This window comes from Halyomorpha halys, unplaced genomic scaffold, assembly GCF_000696795.3.
Source record: "Halyomorpha halys isolate HHAL.00 unplaced genomic scaffold, Hhal_1.1 Scaffold680.1, whole genome shotgun sequence".
Taxonomy (NCBI): Eukaryota; Metazoa; Arthropoda; class Insecta; order Hemiptera; family Pentatomidae; genus Halyomorpha; species Halyomorpha halys.
This window is the reverse complement of record NW_027111055.1, coordinates 202,195-217,438: the sequence shown is the minus strand read 5'-3', so window position 1 is coordinate 217,438 and position 15,244 is coordinate 202,195. Positions and strand designations below refer to the sequence as shown.

At 27.4% G+C, this 15,244-nt stretch overlaps 1 protein-coding gene across 1 annotated transcript in view; it reads left to right on the top strand.

Annotated features, from left to right (window-relative positions):
* Naa15-16 (N-alpha-acetyltransferase 15/16) overlaps window positions 1-15,244 on the top strand; it is a 142,008-nt gene that overhangs the window by 92,197 nt on the left and 34,567 nt on the right. The gene's annotated exons all lie outside the window — the stretch shown is intronic.

The following is a 15,244-nucleotide window of genomic DNA, read 5'->3' as shown; positions in this document are numbered from 1 at the left end:
GAACTTTTTATTTCAAAACGTACTCCTCCACTAAGTTTTGAATGCTAATTTACATTGTGTTATAGGAAAAAAGACAATAAATGAATATTTAGCATGTATCAAACTGTATAGAAAAAAATAAAAGAAAAAGAAAAATTATGTGGTGAGCACTAAACAGACCACAAAGTAGTTACGGTGATTCAGAAATGGTCGTTGGCACGCTTAGTGGCAACGCAGCAATGATTTTAATTTATTAAAATTTGAACCTTAAAATGTTTAGTTTAATTAATTAGCTCGAGAAAAAATTTTTTTTTATGAAACCTTAATAGAACTTTTAGTGTCAGTGTTTATAGATAAAAAATAAAGCGTTTTATTACTTATTACGTATTATTTATTTTTTAAAAATAAAAGAAAAAGAAAAATTATGTGGTGAGCACTAAACAGACCACAAAGTAGTTACGGTGATTCAGAAATGGTCGTTGGCTCGCTTAGTGGCAACGCAGCAATGATTTTAATTTATTAAAATTTGAACCTTAAAATGTTTAGTTTAATTAATTAGCTCGAGAAGAAAATTTTTTTTTTTTTATGAAACCTTAATAGAGCTTTTAGTGTCAGTGTTTATAGATAAAAAATAAAGCGTTTTATTTATTTTTTTTTTACTACAATTTTGAAATTAAAAATCATTCCTAGCTTTATTTTTATTTTTATAGTTTATTATCTGTTTGACTATTGTTTTCATCTAAGGCTGAGATTAATGACTTGCTGATTATAATCCCAACTATTCACTGTGTTATATTGTTTCATGGAGACTTTTATGATTTTATAACGGTTTATACTCGGTTATTGTTTGTCCTTCTAATTTAACGGAGCATAATTTGTTATGAAATCAATAACGTAACTTAGACTATCGCAATAATCGACATTAAATTTACTGTAATAAGATAATAACAAATATTATTGTTATTACTTTTAGTAATTATAATATACTGTCAAAAATATTAACGTACGTAATTGATTAGCTTAAAGATGCTTAAATAATTATATTAATAGTACCTAGCGATTATTTTATTTATCATTAAGTATTTTCAAATGCTCATTTTCATTAGTGTTTCATATTTCCACCTTTTTTCATTTTTCATGCTTCCTGTATGGTTAAGATTTGAAGTGCTACCTGAATATAAAAATTATGAATAAGGAAAATTAAACCTAAACGTATTTTTTAAAAAAGCAAACTATGCAAAAAATGTAATAAGTTAAAATTTCTTATTTTTTTGATTTTTTTTTTTTTTAATTGTGAAAATGAACTTGGATCATTCCTCTGCCATTCCCCACCTCAATATTTCAAAATTATATTATTTGAGTAGTTTATTACAAACTAGATTGTATTATACTAGTTTTCACATCCTATGCATCTTTTGAATAAATCTTGTATATTTTCTAAGTTTCACGTTTTTATTTATGAATGAGGTTGAATGTATTAGCATGCTTATTATGGATATGGAACTGCTAAATGTGATATTATTTATTTCTAGTTTATATATTATACTTCTATTTATTTATTATGTTAATTTAGTTTCGTGATAATTCAATATTTCTATATTTATTTTATTTTTTACTTAGAGGTTCAGAATATTCAAATTATATTCATAGCGATAAATTCTTGGAGAATTTTTCGATTCCCTTTTTTTAATTTGTAATGTTTTAATCGTTATAAATCTTTTTAAATTTTTGTATTGTTCTAATGATATACCATTATCGTGTAGCAAACAGTGAATAAACAGAATAAATTTTAAAGGAAGATCCGGGTACGGTCAAAATAGCACAAATAGTTTGTAGATTTATTAGTTGTTTTCTTAAATGAAATACAAGAATAATTTTTAGATACAAACAAATAAAAAAATTTTTTTTTAAATAATCAATAAGACGAAATACAAAGTTATGAATTTTACCTTATTTCTCATTCTTTGCATATTTCTTTAGATCTGTATTAACTTTAAGTTACTCTATTGGTCGTTTGTGATATATCGATTTTAAAGATATTTATATGCTTAGAAGTTTCTATATGGAAACAAATCAAAGAACCTTTTTTTTTTTAATACAATATACTTAAATAATGATACAGTTGCATAAAGATTGTAGTAATCTTGGTAATTTTTTTTTTCATTTTCACTTTATTATCTTCTGCATACTTAAGTTCACAATGTAGAATTTGATGTGTTGTCAACAAGTGTTAACTGTCTGCACATAAATATGGATTTAATTAGAGTGGAAGGGCAAACATCTATTTCTCTGCGTCTGTTACATTTCAGTTAGCAGATAAATGTTAAATAGGGAAAGGTGTTCAGATCAGGAAACGTCATTTTTCGACTGGAAAGTACTAAATGAATGGATATTGATTCTGTATTTAAGAAATAACAAAATCACATTGTTACATAATATATTAGGTTTATTATACATATAGTTGACCGTATAACTTTAAATATTATAAAATGGCCAGGGTTACGGTAAAAAAAGAACAAATAGCTTTTAACTATTTAATGTCCAACATTTCGCCCACTTTGCAGGGCTTAGTCAGGACTAAAAATATACAAAAAACAACTAAGAACATTACAGCAATAAGATACAATAAGGTAATTAAGGTAGGATACATATTATGTAAAATTTAACTGATAAGAAAATTATATATAAATAAAAGGAAGGAAGACAAAATAGTATTAATATAAAATAAACAATAATAAAAATAAAAATTGTAACAATCATAAGAATTGTTGAAAGAAAAATTAAAAATTACGTAAAATATACAGGAGACGTACATAAACGAAAAAAAAAAAACAACAGAAAAGTAGATGAGGGAACACAAAATTTAAACACTAACAGACGAAGAATAAAGAAGAAAGTTGAGATTAAATAAAGGTCATGAAAGAATAAATAGAAATAAAATTAATAATGATGATATTAAATGATAATAAATGAGCAAAGAATAAATAAATGTTAATAAATTTAAGTGTTCTTTGATCATTTATTATCATCAGTTGACCGTAGATTAATAATTGGGATGGTCAGGGGGTGCGGTCAGCAAAAAAAAAATTATTTATCCCGGACATAAATAAATTATTTTAATTTATTTATGTTGTTTTTTTTTGTGCTGAACGCACCCACCCACCCTAGTTGCGACATGGTGTCTCCAGAATCATGCTTAGATTTCTAATACATTAAAATCCTCTTGTTCATTTTTCTGTCTTACGAGGTATCACAGGCTAAATGACGCTTTTCTAGTATTGATTCATAATTTTACCAATTATTTATTTATGCCAGGGACAAATTTTTTTTTTCTGACCGTACCCCCGACCATCTTCTCCAATAATTAATTGGAAAAAAAATTGAATAGTTTCCTACTAAATGATAGTTGTGACACGGTGTCTCCAGAATCATGCTTAGATTTTTAAAACATTAAAATCCTATTGTTCGTTTTTTCTGTTTTACGAGATATTACAGCGTAAACGACGCAATGCTAGTATCGGTTCATGATTTTACCATTGATGATGGGATACTTCTAATTTTAAATCTTTATTTAAATATATATTTTTGCACAGTAACTATAAAAAATAAAAATAAAAAAATCTGGGAAATTAAGATATCAAGACACTCCATATTGCTGATACTGGACAATATTGCTGATTTAACTAGAAGTTAGCCAGTAAACCATAAGTTACATTCGAAATTAATTTACTCCTTGATTTATTATCACCCATATTCAAAGCACGTATTTCTTTTGTCTGTATAATGAATTTGCAATCCAACCTTTACTTGGCGCATGACATGGAATAATGTATTGAAACGTTTTATTTATATTGTTTCCTTAGCGACGTATTAATTAGGCTTTATTATCTTATAAAAATATACATTAATTTTCTACTAAAGCTTCTTTGAATCATGAAACTGTATGTAATTACAATTAATCAGGAATTAATGGTTCCTATCTAAATAACGAGAAAGATTATCAATGCTATGCAACCAAGGGCTTTGCTCTCTTAAGCAAAGGGACAGGGGTGGGGAGGTTGGCTTAGGTTTTAAAATTTTCCACATTAATGTAATTGTTTGTAAATCTGTTCAAATAATCACAAATTTTAACTAATAAAAATTGTAGTAAAGACTATTTCTAATTGATTCGTCAGCAATGAAAATCCGTGTTATCATTCTCATGAAATTCGTGTTGAGGTCTGTACTAACTAATATATTTCAATGTAAGTAGTAAGGATGCCCAAATATATTTAATGTTCTAAAAAGTAGGGACTGTATATAAAATTTAATAAAGTAAATCTTCATTAATTTAGTAAATTGTTCTATTAATGTTTTATCAGAACAGTTAAAAAAAAAAATGAATTTCTTTTAAGGCAAATATTAAAATATAAAGTTTGATACAAATAAATAAACTTTTCTAATATAATGGTGGAAATTGTTTATTAAAAAAAAAAAAAAAAAAAAAAAGGAGAAATATGAAACATTGATAATAATACTAAGGTAACATTAATCTCCTTTCGATTTGCCTTCTTTTTTTTACTCACTAACGTGTATGTTTGCTTGCACTGTGGGGATAGTGGTGATGTGAATATATTAATAAAATGTTGACTTGTATATCTAAAATATAAAGGAATGATAGAGAGTAAAATTTAATTTTCTACTTACAACATAAATTCAATTCCGATTGTTATTTTAGCTATCATGCCTACCAAAAAAATTCTTTTAATTTATTCTTCATTGTTTGAAATACCATTTTTTACTTTATTTATACAATTTATACTTTATTATACAATTTCAAATTGACAACAAAATCTGTTATGATTGAAACAAATCCTTAAAATGACGATAATAAAAGACATGAAATAATGAGTAAGGTAAAAATGTAACAAATAATTAGATTTTCTCAGTATTCGCAATTATTTTTAGCAATATATTATACTTAAAACTAAAATTATTGATGATTAAAATATAATAGTAAAGGTTGATAAGTTTTAACTATTTTAATGTAATGATTTATAGATTGACTGGATAATAGACAACGTCGCTCGAGATAAAAAAAAAATAAAAATAATTGAGAAGTATTAAGGGGTTATCCTTTGAAAAGAAATAAGTAGTACACTGATTTTGTTTAAATTGTTTAAAAAAATTTGAGGTGGATTTATGAATAATATTAAATTCAAAATAGAATAAAATTAAGCGTTTGTAACACAATGTTTTTAAAGTTATTCTAGCAGCTTAAACACTTAAGTGTGTACTCATTCTTATACTTAATTGGGTCTAAACAAAGCAATATCCTCCGATTAGGGTAAGTGGTGTAAGTATTTAGGGTACTCTAATGTCGAAATGAAATTTAAAAAACACATCTTTTCAATGTAGAATTCTCATAGAGAATCGAATTGTGAATCGGCTTTATACTGGTAATTTATCCGATCCAACGCATCATCCTCAAACAATTCTCGGTTATTTACTGTGAAGTTTATTTGTTATATGTTTGGATAATAAGTTGAAGATACTTCCTATGGAGTTATTTATAAAAACACCTTTATATCTTTCGTATACGTTTCGGGGTATTTTCTCCCTTCTTCAAGCAATCTAATTACTGTTACCTTTTAATTGTCTCTATCCATTTCTTAATCAAAATTTTGTCATGATAATAATTTATACACTATAATACATAACAATTGTATTTTTAAACATTTTCAATCATTGATCCTATATCTCTTATCTTAGCTCAATCGAATGTTCCATCACACTAAGTATTAGCTCTTTGGATCTGTTATGAAACTTTTTGTGTTGCTTGGTTACCTCCTGTTAATATATCTATATTTAATTTGTTTGTTTTTTTTTACATTTTTAGTTATATTAACGTGAGTTTCATTATTTCTTCACAGAATATGTAGTAATAGATTATTTTACTGAATTTATCCATCTATAATTATATATTTAGTTTTGTTTATTATGTTTGAATAATGTATATAAAGATTTTTGATGCAAGTCCTGTAGTTAACAGTTTTATTTAAGTTTTTGTTTATGTGTTTGACTTCTAAGATTTATCTGCTTTTTGTGAGTTTGATTTCTAATATTTATCTTCTTTTTGTGTGTTCTGCTTTCTTTTTGTTGTGGAATATATAATTTTAAATTGTGATTTAGAGCTATACTGCGCTGTGCTATGGTGGTGTAGTTTATTTTACATTATTATAATTTTCAATGGTTTAACAATCAAACCTATATTCTATATTTTGTCTGTCTAATTTATCTATCCTATCTTATCATGTTAGATAATTAACAATGTAGCAATATACCAGGTTGTATGTTATTTTGGTCATGTTCCTGTTATGTTTTTTTGTTATTTTCTCAATTGACATGGTATTGCAATTGGATTTTCATTATCTATTTTTTTTCTTTTTTCCTTTTTAATTTTATCTGTGACTTGAACATATGTATAGACATACAATCTATAGAAGATGGTGATTTTTTTCTATTTAGATTTTGTTTTGTTATTCTGTCAGTTTGTTTTTAAATATTTATTCAATTTCTGTGTTATTACTCGAATGGAATTCTGGAAAGAAAACTTAAAATATATACAGAGTATGCATATCTACTAATACTAGTTACTATTAGGGTAAATTATAATTATGCTTATATTACACTAAACTAAAATTCTAAAACATAAATTTATACAATTTCATTAACCATTCTGATTACTATTTTTTTAATTTAAAACAATTATTTTTAGTATGACATATTATGAAAATTAAACTTATTATCTGTAATTAAAAAGTAAAGGAAAAAAATCCATTTACTGCTAACTTAAACTATATTAGTATAAGGGGTATACTAAGTTATATCGAACAGAAACAAACAACTAATATCATTTTTACAAGAACTTAATTACACAATATTTTAAACTTAATGATAATATTGACAAAATAATAAACTCCACAGTAATAGAGACAGCAGGTAGAAATGAAATATATTAAAAATTAAAATATTCTATTTAACATTGCTGTATATGATTCATTAACCCACACCAATGATTCAATAGAAACTATAATTAAAACTTTCAGACAATATAATTTAGGTGACTTAAAATTTGATAAAATAACTATTCATAAACTGCAACATATTTTCTCAAATAAGAAAGTTCAACAAAGAAATGTGATATATCAAATTAAATGTTTAAATAGTGATGGGAGTTAAAATGAAATGTATATAGGTCAAATGACAAAATTTTAAAAATAGAATGAACCAGCATATCATTAATTGTAATTCTAAAATTCTACACTTTAACAATGTAACTGGTTTATCAACTCACAAAACAACATTTTAACATGAATTTGATTTTAACTACATAAAAATAGTAACTTGGGAAATAACAAATAAAAATTATAAAATCCTAGAATTCATATTTGGAAAGGTTTATAACTAAAAACTTATGGATTAAAACATTAAACCTAAATTATCCTTCTCATACATTTTTATTTTTTATAATTAAAAAGGAATAGTGACAAAAAGAAAACAAATAAAAAATTAAATTAACCAATAAATGAAGTAAAGAACAAAATCATTTGAGAATTAAATTTGTGGTATGAATCCCTTATCTTAATTTGAGCAATCTTGCCCAGTCTATTCATTCATTCGAGGGGGAGACATATATGACAGTCATGGCAATGACACCTCATTAAATGAATGACTCAGTTATGATGACCTATTCGTATGGGAAATATCTCGAAAATGAAGAACAACAGTGGTAATGTTTAGCTGTTCACTCCAATCAATTTTGTTCTTAAGGATTTTTTTTTTTTTTTTTTTAAATTTTTCTTTCCAGGCCGTTATTACCGGGGCATCTAAAAAAGCTTGTAGAATTTCTATATAATTGTTAATTGTTTTTTAACGTAAAAACACTGTGATTATCGAAGAAAAGCTAAGCCGCAATTTGAAAATGAACTAAGTGTTGTAATTTCGAGAAGCTACAAAACATTTCATTTTATTGCTTGATAATTTATTGTTTTTTTTATTATTGTCAATTTATTGTTTGATAAATTGCACCAGTTGATTTTGTGCCCGTTTTGAACCTGCGCCCTTAAGTAGGGGAGTACCTACGGCCTACAGTGTTGTAAAACTGCCGTTTTTGTGCAAAAACCTCTACATTTTTTAAATCTTCTGTAATTCTCATGATTCCTATGTTATTCAGGGTGCTGAGTTCAATGTAATGCTTTTTTTTTTTAATTTTAATATTTTTAGGTGTAAAAATATAAATCTTAATTTTCCCATTATAATTATTTTTCCTATAAGTAACATGTTATTCTGATCCATATTAGTTAATTTGATTATTGTTCTCACTTTATTTTGGTGGCACCTTCACACGTCTATGAAACTTACCCAAAAGTTGCTCTAATATGTACACTTTTATGAAACATTGTCTCGTCAGTAAAGCTCATTTTTGTCTAATCAGTCGAAAATGTGCAAAAACGAATTTTTCCAATATTAAATTGGAAGTGGCCGAAGTAATTTATAAATTAACATTTCAAGAAACAAATTTGTACACTAACCCTCACTAGTGTACAAATATTGACTCGGAAAAAATATTTTTTGTTGGATAGTTTAAAACAAAATAACAACAATCAAACCCACGTTTTCCTCACGAAATAACGTCTGTAAAATCAAAAATATTTTATAGGAGAACCTATTACGGTGAATTTTTTTTTTTTTTTTTTGTCTCTGAGTGATGTTTTTTATCTCTTTTCTTTTTAGCCCTCCGATGAAGGCCTGAAATTCAGGTCGAAACGTCGGGACAAATAAATAATTAAGTTTTTGGAAGATCGCTGATAAATAAGTTTTTGTTTATTTGCTGACCGCACCCCCGACAAGCTTCTCATATTAATCTATGGTCAACTTATAATATCTCATTACGGTGAATTCGTTTATAGGTATTTGAATATATGAAACCACATTCATTAACATGATTAGACATATTTCATTTCGGAGGTTTTTTTTTCACACTTTCCTGCGCTGTGCGGTCCTGCCTGCCTTCAGGACGCACCGAATTGGAAAAATTATCGATATAAAATGACATTTCCCGTGAGAACATTACAACGAAAATACCGCTTTCAGAGCTAAATACTTTATAGAAAAATAGAATATTTTATAAAGTCGACTTCACAACCAAAATAAATTATTCACCATTACTAAGTTAACTACCGAAATCCTCAAAACTATGGAAATAGTGGGATTGAGTTTCGTAAACCCTGTGTGTATTAGGGTTCAGTCGCAGATGATTCCTCACATCCTTCGATATGAATCTGTGGACCTAAGAACTACATTTTTTTAATAATTAGTTCCTCAGTTGTTCTCGCAAGTAAATCTCGTTCTTTATCTAACCCTGAATTTTCCTTTGAAGTTATTCTCTCACTTTGCAGTTTATTTACTTGTGTTAATTCGCATATGTTTTTTTCTAATTACTTATGGATTACGTAAACAATGTAACCGGACCTGTAATTGTCAGGGTAAATCTAGCATTGACGGTTTCCCGGTGAAATGTATGAACTTTGTATTTTTTTATTTTTTAAATGCGTGGTTCGGTACCAATTCTGGCAGACAAGTGCAGCCAACAGGTTATATCAGGAGAGGGTACTGCGACGATGACGCAAGATGGAGGGGCGCGTGCCCTGGAGAAACTGGCCCACTTTCAGTGCTGCCAATTTCCCGCTAGTGGAGAATGGAGTCCAGCTAGCATTTTATCTTGGCACGGCACCAGTCAGCCAGCCTAGGTTCACTTTGAGAAATCTAGCTTTTGTTTACACAACCTCATTATGTTTTCATCTGAGCTGTCTCTCAATCAGACATGGATTTATTTACATTGGATCACTTGATGGTCAACATCGGTTTTCCTGTACCGGAAGGAAGTTAGTTTTTATTTTAATTAGAACTCAAGGATAAACGTAATGATTTTTTTTTTCAATTTAAATTATTTCTAAATTACCGTAATTGAATAAAATAAGGCTTCTATTAGATTTATGTAAACTACTCCAAACCGTTGAGCACTTTGTAACATTCATTTACAATAATTTATAACATTCCGTTGAATTATTTTACGCTTCAACTACATTTTTTAAACTTGTTAGAAAATAGAATTACCTCTTCTTATTTTTTTAAGAATCACTTCAATCTTCGTTAATAGTTGGGGAGATTGGATTTGTGTTAACGGTACAGTTATAGCTGTGGGCATTGAACTTAATTCTTCGAGAGATACGTTGTTAGTGGAGGCAAATTCGTAAAGTTATAGCTTGAAACTTTGTTACATTTTTTCTTGAGGGATAATTAATTATTTTCTTAGTCACGATGATTTTTACTGTAATTAATCCCGATTGTTCTTCCAGAACTCCTTGTTTTCTTGTTGTCACTCAAGTTTTTAATTTGGCGGAGTGATGTGACACTTAACAAATTCATACATTATACAAAAGTGTGTGAAATACTGGACAACCACATCCACGGTACCGCCTTCTCCGAATACTGCAAGTGTGTCTGGGCGTCGATCAAAGAAATTATTTGATATAACCATCACTAATTCCGCTTAAAATATATAAACTTATTATATTCTATGATGAGAAGTTATTATTATCTACTCACACTTAACTAATATCACCTTCTGTTGAAAAAAATATTTATTAAAAAATATTTTTTTTCCCGCTTATACAACTATTTATCCCAACACAACATTCAACAGAATAAATACCCATTCTGTTGATTTCCTAATCACCCTGAGCTGCCATTCTCAAGGATTACCCTTTTTTAAATTGTAGGATTATGTGGGAAATGTTTTATAAACTGTTAGTTATAATTAGTAAATTTAGTATATTTAAGGGCCAATATGTTATACAATATTTCAGTTGACAAAGTTTTATACAAAAATGATTTTTCATTATTTGCTCATCCACACATGCCTGTTTTTGTCGTTTTTTGGAAAAAGTAAATTTGTAATTATGTTATACCCTGCTTTATCCTACGAAGTATTTTGTTTTCATTGCTTGATAATTAAGTGTTGTATCTTGACCAACGAAGAGATGACATGTCAGCACCTACGCTACAACCCCAGGTTTTTTTCTCGATTTAATGAAGGGCTGGTTGTGCCCTTAGGTTTTAATCCACGGAGAGAGATCTGCCGGGCTAGAAATGACTCTGAATTAACTTAATGAATTTCTTCATACTAGTCCTTAAAAGTAAAAAACTTACATCCTTGATCTCCTCACTATACGTTCCTTTATCCTTTTATAGTATTCAATATCTCTTATATATGTTTTCTCTTATAAAACTACCTCTTTCAGCAAATCCTTGGTCATTCATTCTACCTCCTTATGGGATACTCTTCCCATTCCTATTCATTAATCCTCCTCTGCTCTTTATTTTAACTAACACCTATTCCTCCACCTACTTCTTTATCAAACCACATTATTGATTAGATTAAAACAATATATATTTCGATAGAAATATTTCAGCATAAGATAATGGCCAAGTTTGCTTTTGTAAATATTTAGACAAATATTCATAAAGTGTTAATAGTTTAATTGTTCTTAGGAAAAATTTGTTTCAAAATAAAATTATTTTTTCATTTCAAAATAAATCTAATAGAATAGAACAGTCTTAGCAACTAAAATAATCATTAAAATCTTTTAGATTAATAAAAAAAAAAAGTATTAATTTATGAAGATGAGCTTGGAAGGTTAAATCATTTCTCAAATTAACTTAACATATAATGTTTTAAAGTACATTAGTTCCTTATTCCATTACTTGAGGATTAAATCCGTACAATATTAATGCCGACTTTAAAAGGTATTCGTAGGCATCATGTGGTGCAAGATTATATTTGATTCCTCGCAATTTTGGCTTCTATTTTTTTGAATATTTAGTTAATGTATATTCGACTAGTTACACATTCGCTTTTGGCTCACATTTCACACTCCAAATCCAAAATTCCATTAAATGCTTAACGATGTCTGGAATTGAGCGTTGTCAACAATCTGTTGCAAGAAGCACCCCCTATTCCACTTTTATGACTCATAGTTCTTATGCCTATCTTTTTTTTTTCAATTACGTTTCTCCGAACTTCATATATATTTATATTTTAATAAAAGTTTCTTTGTTCATTTTCAGTATTTAATTCATGCTCCATTTTCCGATTTCATGTCTGTAATTGGCTTTTGTTCTCCAGACCTACACATTAAGAGCGGTATCTTCTGATTAACATTTCAAATACTCTGAACAAATTACTTTCACCTGTATTCATGGGATCGTGGGATTAATGTTCTAGCTACTTCCATTCACCGTGAATTTTGCCTATGGTTATGAATGAATTATTTTCACCATTCTTACGATAATTATGGTAAATTATACGTTTGGTAAACAGTAAATAATGATGGAATGCTTTTGAAATAATTTATAAAACGATACTAACCTTTCACTATTATAAATCATTTATAACTTAAAGTAATAATTCATTTGAACTATTTCTTGTAGTAGCAATTATATAGAAATATACGTGGAATAAACATTTATTAAATTTGGTGATTGGAATCGCGTATAAATATGCCGATTCTTGGTCAAAATCACGATTCTTCTTATAAAAAAAGATACTTTTTTTTCTAATTGTTACTTGAATTTCTTTTTATTACTACTTCACGGTTAAGAAAATACCGGTTGTTCGTTTGGGTTTTTTTTTTTCATTTTTATTCAATCAAGATATTGAACAAGTTTTTTCAATTCTTCTAATTACATCAACCTTTGTCGACTGTGAGAAAAATTTACGTTGTCAAGGGTTTAGATATTTTTAAATAAATGAAAAATAATAAGGTAAATTGATCGTTACTGGAACATCCATTAGCCCACCAGGGTTTTACCAAACTTCAAAACTTCTTGTAAAGATGGTTTCCGCAATTAAAAAATGTATAATTGAAAATCAAGTTATTTTACTTTATTTCTTCATTTTTTAAACCCTTTCATTCAAAAAGAGAATATGGAAAAAAATTACTTTTAGCGAAATTACTATTTTTATTCATCCTCTCATTTCACTAATTATTATTCCTTTTTTTTAACGGCTTATATATTTTATCATATAAGTTTCGTACGAACTTGATTTTATTCTAAAAATAAAGCAAAAAATGAGATAAACTAAGGACACTCATGCTAAATCATGAGCTTTTTAATTAGATAAATTTTTGTTTTAGTTGCTTTTTAGAAAATGCTTTACACAATTCTTTAATTTGTGGGTCTTCCTCGTATTTACATAAAATAAAATCTTTTAAATAAAATTATATATATTCATATATAATTTAATTACTATAATATAACTGACTAAAAAGAAGAATTCCTCACAGTAATCGTTTATTTATTTATCATACATTGATTTAGATGCATACTCGATTTCAATATTGCAAAATATAAAATATTTAAAAATCAATTTTTTTTTAAATTATAATTTTGTCTTCAGTTATTATTATTTTTATTTTTTTACCATCGATAACAATCACTAGATGGAGTATTCCTCTTATTTTTCTGTCGTGACGTAAGAATAATTACTTCGCATGAAGAATGGAATAATTTTAATTCCAAAGGATGCATTAATGCTAATGATATAAATCTGGTGTAAAGGGAAATTGTGAAAGATTTCACATAACCCTTGTTACCTGACAACTCAGACGAGACTCCGGTATCTGTTTTAGACATTAGTATGGTCTTTGCGTGTGCTTGTTAAGGTCTTATGCTAATTAATTGGAATCTGCTCCTGTTTTTGTTCAATCCAGTAGTCTTTTACGCTTTGCAATTTAGTTTAGAAAATTAAATAGTAATGATAGGACTAGAGAGTATATTGTTAACACGGTGGTAAGTTGTGCATTGTAAGTTGCGAATTTTCCTTTTACCGAATTTTGCATTTTAACACTTTATAGAACCGCTTTTACACATTTTTTCGATTTTCTCAAAAACAGTTCTGTTTTGATTAATCTCAAGTCTATTAATGCAAAACTGAATGATTTTTAATATCAGCGAGATATATTACTAGCCTGTTAAACTCATTTAAATAGTTTAACAGGGCTTATATGCTGAATTAAAAAAATAAATTCCTCTAATTTTCCTTTAATTTTGGTTATTTTGAAATCATACTTTCGCGACTTTGTTTTGTTAAAATGAAGTGTTTTTGGCATGAATAAAGTTGATATTCGTTATTCGTACCTTGGAAAATACTTCAATAGGAATGAGTACAGCAACAGAAAAATCAAAATTTATTCTTTAAAATTTTCATGTTCTGAATTTGTTAGCGAAAGTGGTGTGATGCACGCACAGCACCAGATTTTTTTTCAAATTGAAAATAACAAACAATCGGGGTTGAAATGTTTAAAGTATCTGCTAAATCTATTCATAGAAACTTACAAATTTCAATTATTTTTTATGACTAAGTAATATACATATTTTTTAGAAAATATATATATTTTATAATATCAGTAAAATAAATCGGCACCACTAGAACCCATCAAGTTTCTCGTTTTCTGTTAAGCACGTTCTTTTTCTTGTTTTCTGACCAAGTGTTATCTGTGAAATTCGTGTGCATTGAATTCATTGTTTCTTTATATAAAAGAGATATATTTTGTTCAGATTAATTGAGAAATAATTAAAAAGGAAAAAAGTTAAAGAAGTAGGGTTACAAAATCTTCGAACAAAAGAAATATAAGTGACGAAATAGTTTGCTACTGACACAATCTCTTGAGGCAAACAATAGGGAGTAATTATGAATGAAAGCATTTTTATGTTACTGGACAAGTTCAGCAACATAAAATTACTAACCAAATTCTCCAATTAAATTGAATTAAACTTTTCATTGATTCATTTTTCCAATCAAATAATACGTATTTGATTGGAAAAATGAATCGATCATAAATGAAAAAAGTTGACAATGGAACTCAGCAATTCTTTTTCTTTGATTTAAGTAAACGTTTGTGTTCTAAACCTAATATTTCTTCGAGGTTACTTTGTTTATTCTTTGGTTAGTGAAAAGGGCAGGAAAACTGTGTATAAAATTATCTAAAATGTATTTTAGTTTAGTTTTGGTAAAATAATGAAACACTTAGCGTGATTAAAAGTAGCTTGATATTGTTAAAAATTAAGGAAACCTATTTTTAATAATTTAGAATATGAGAACACAATTTCAAAATTTCTAATCAAATCGTTCTGTTTTAAAAAATAATGTTTATTTTTT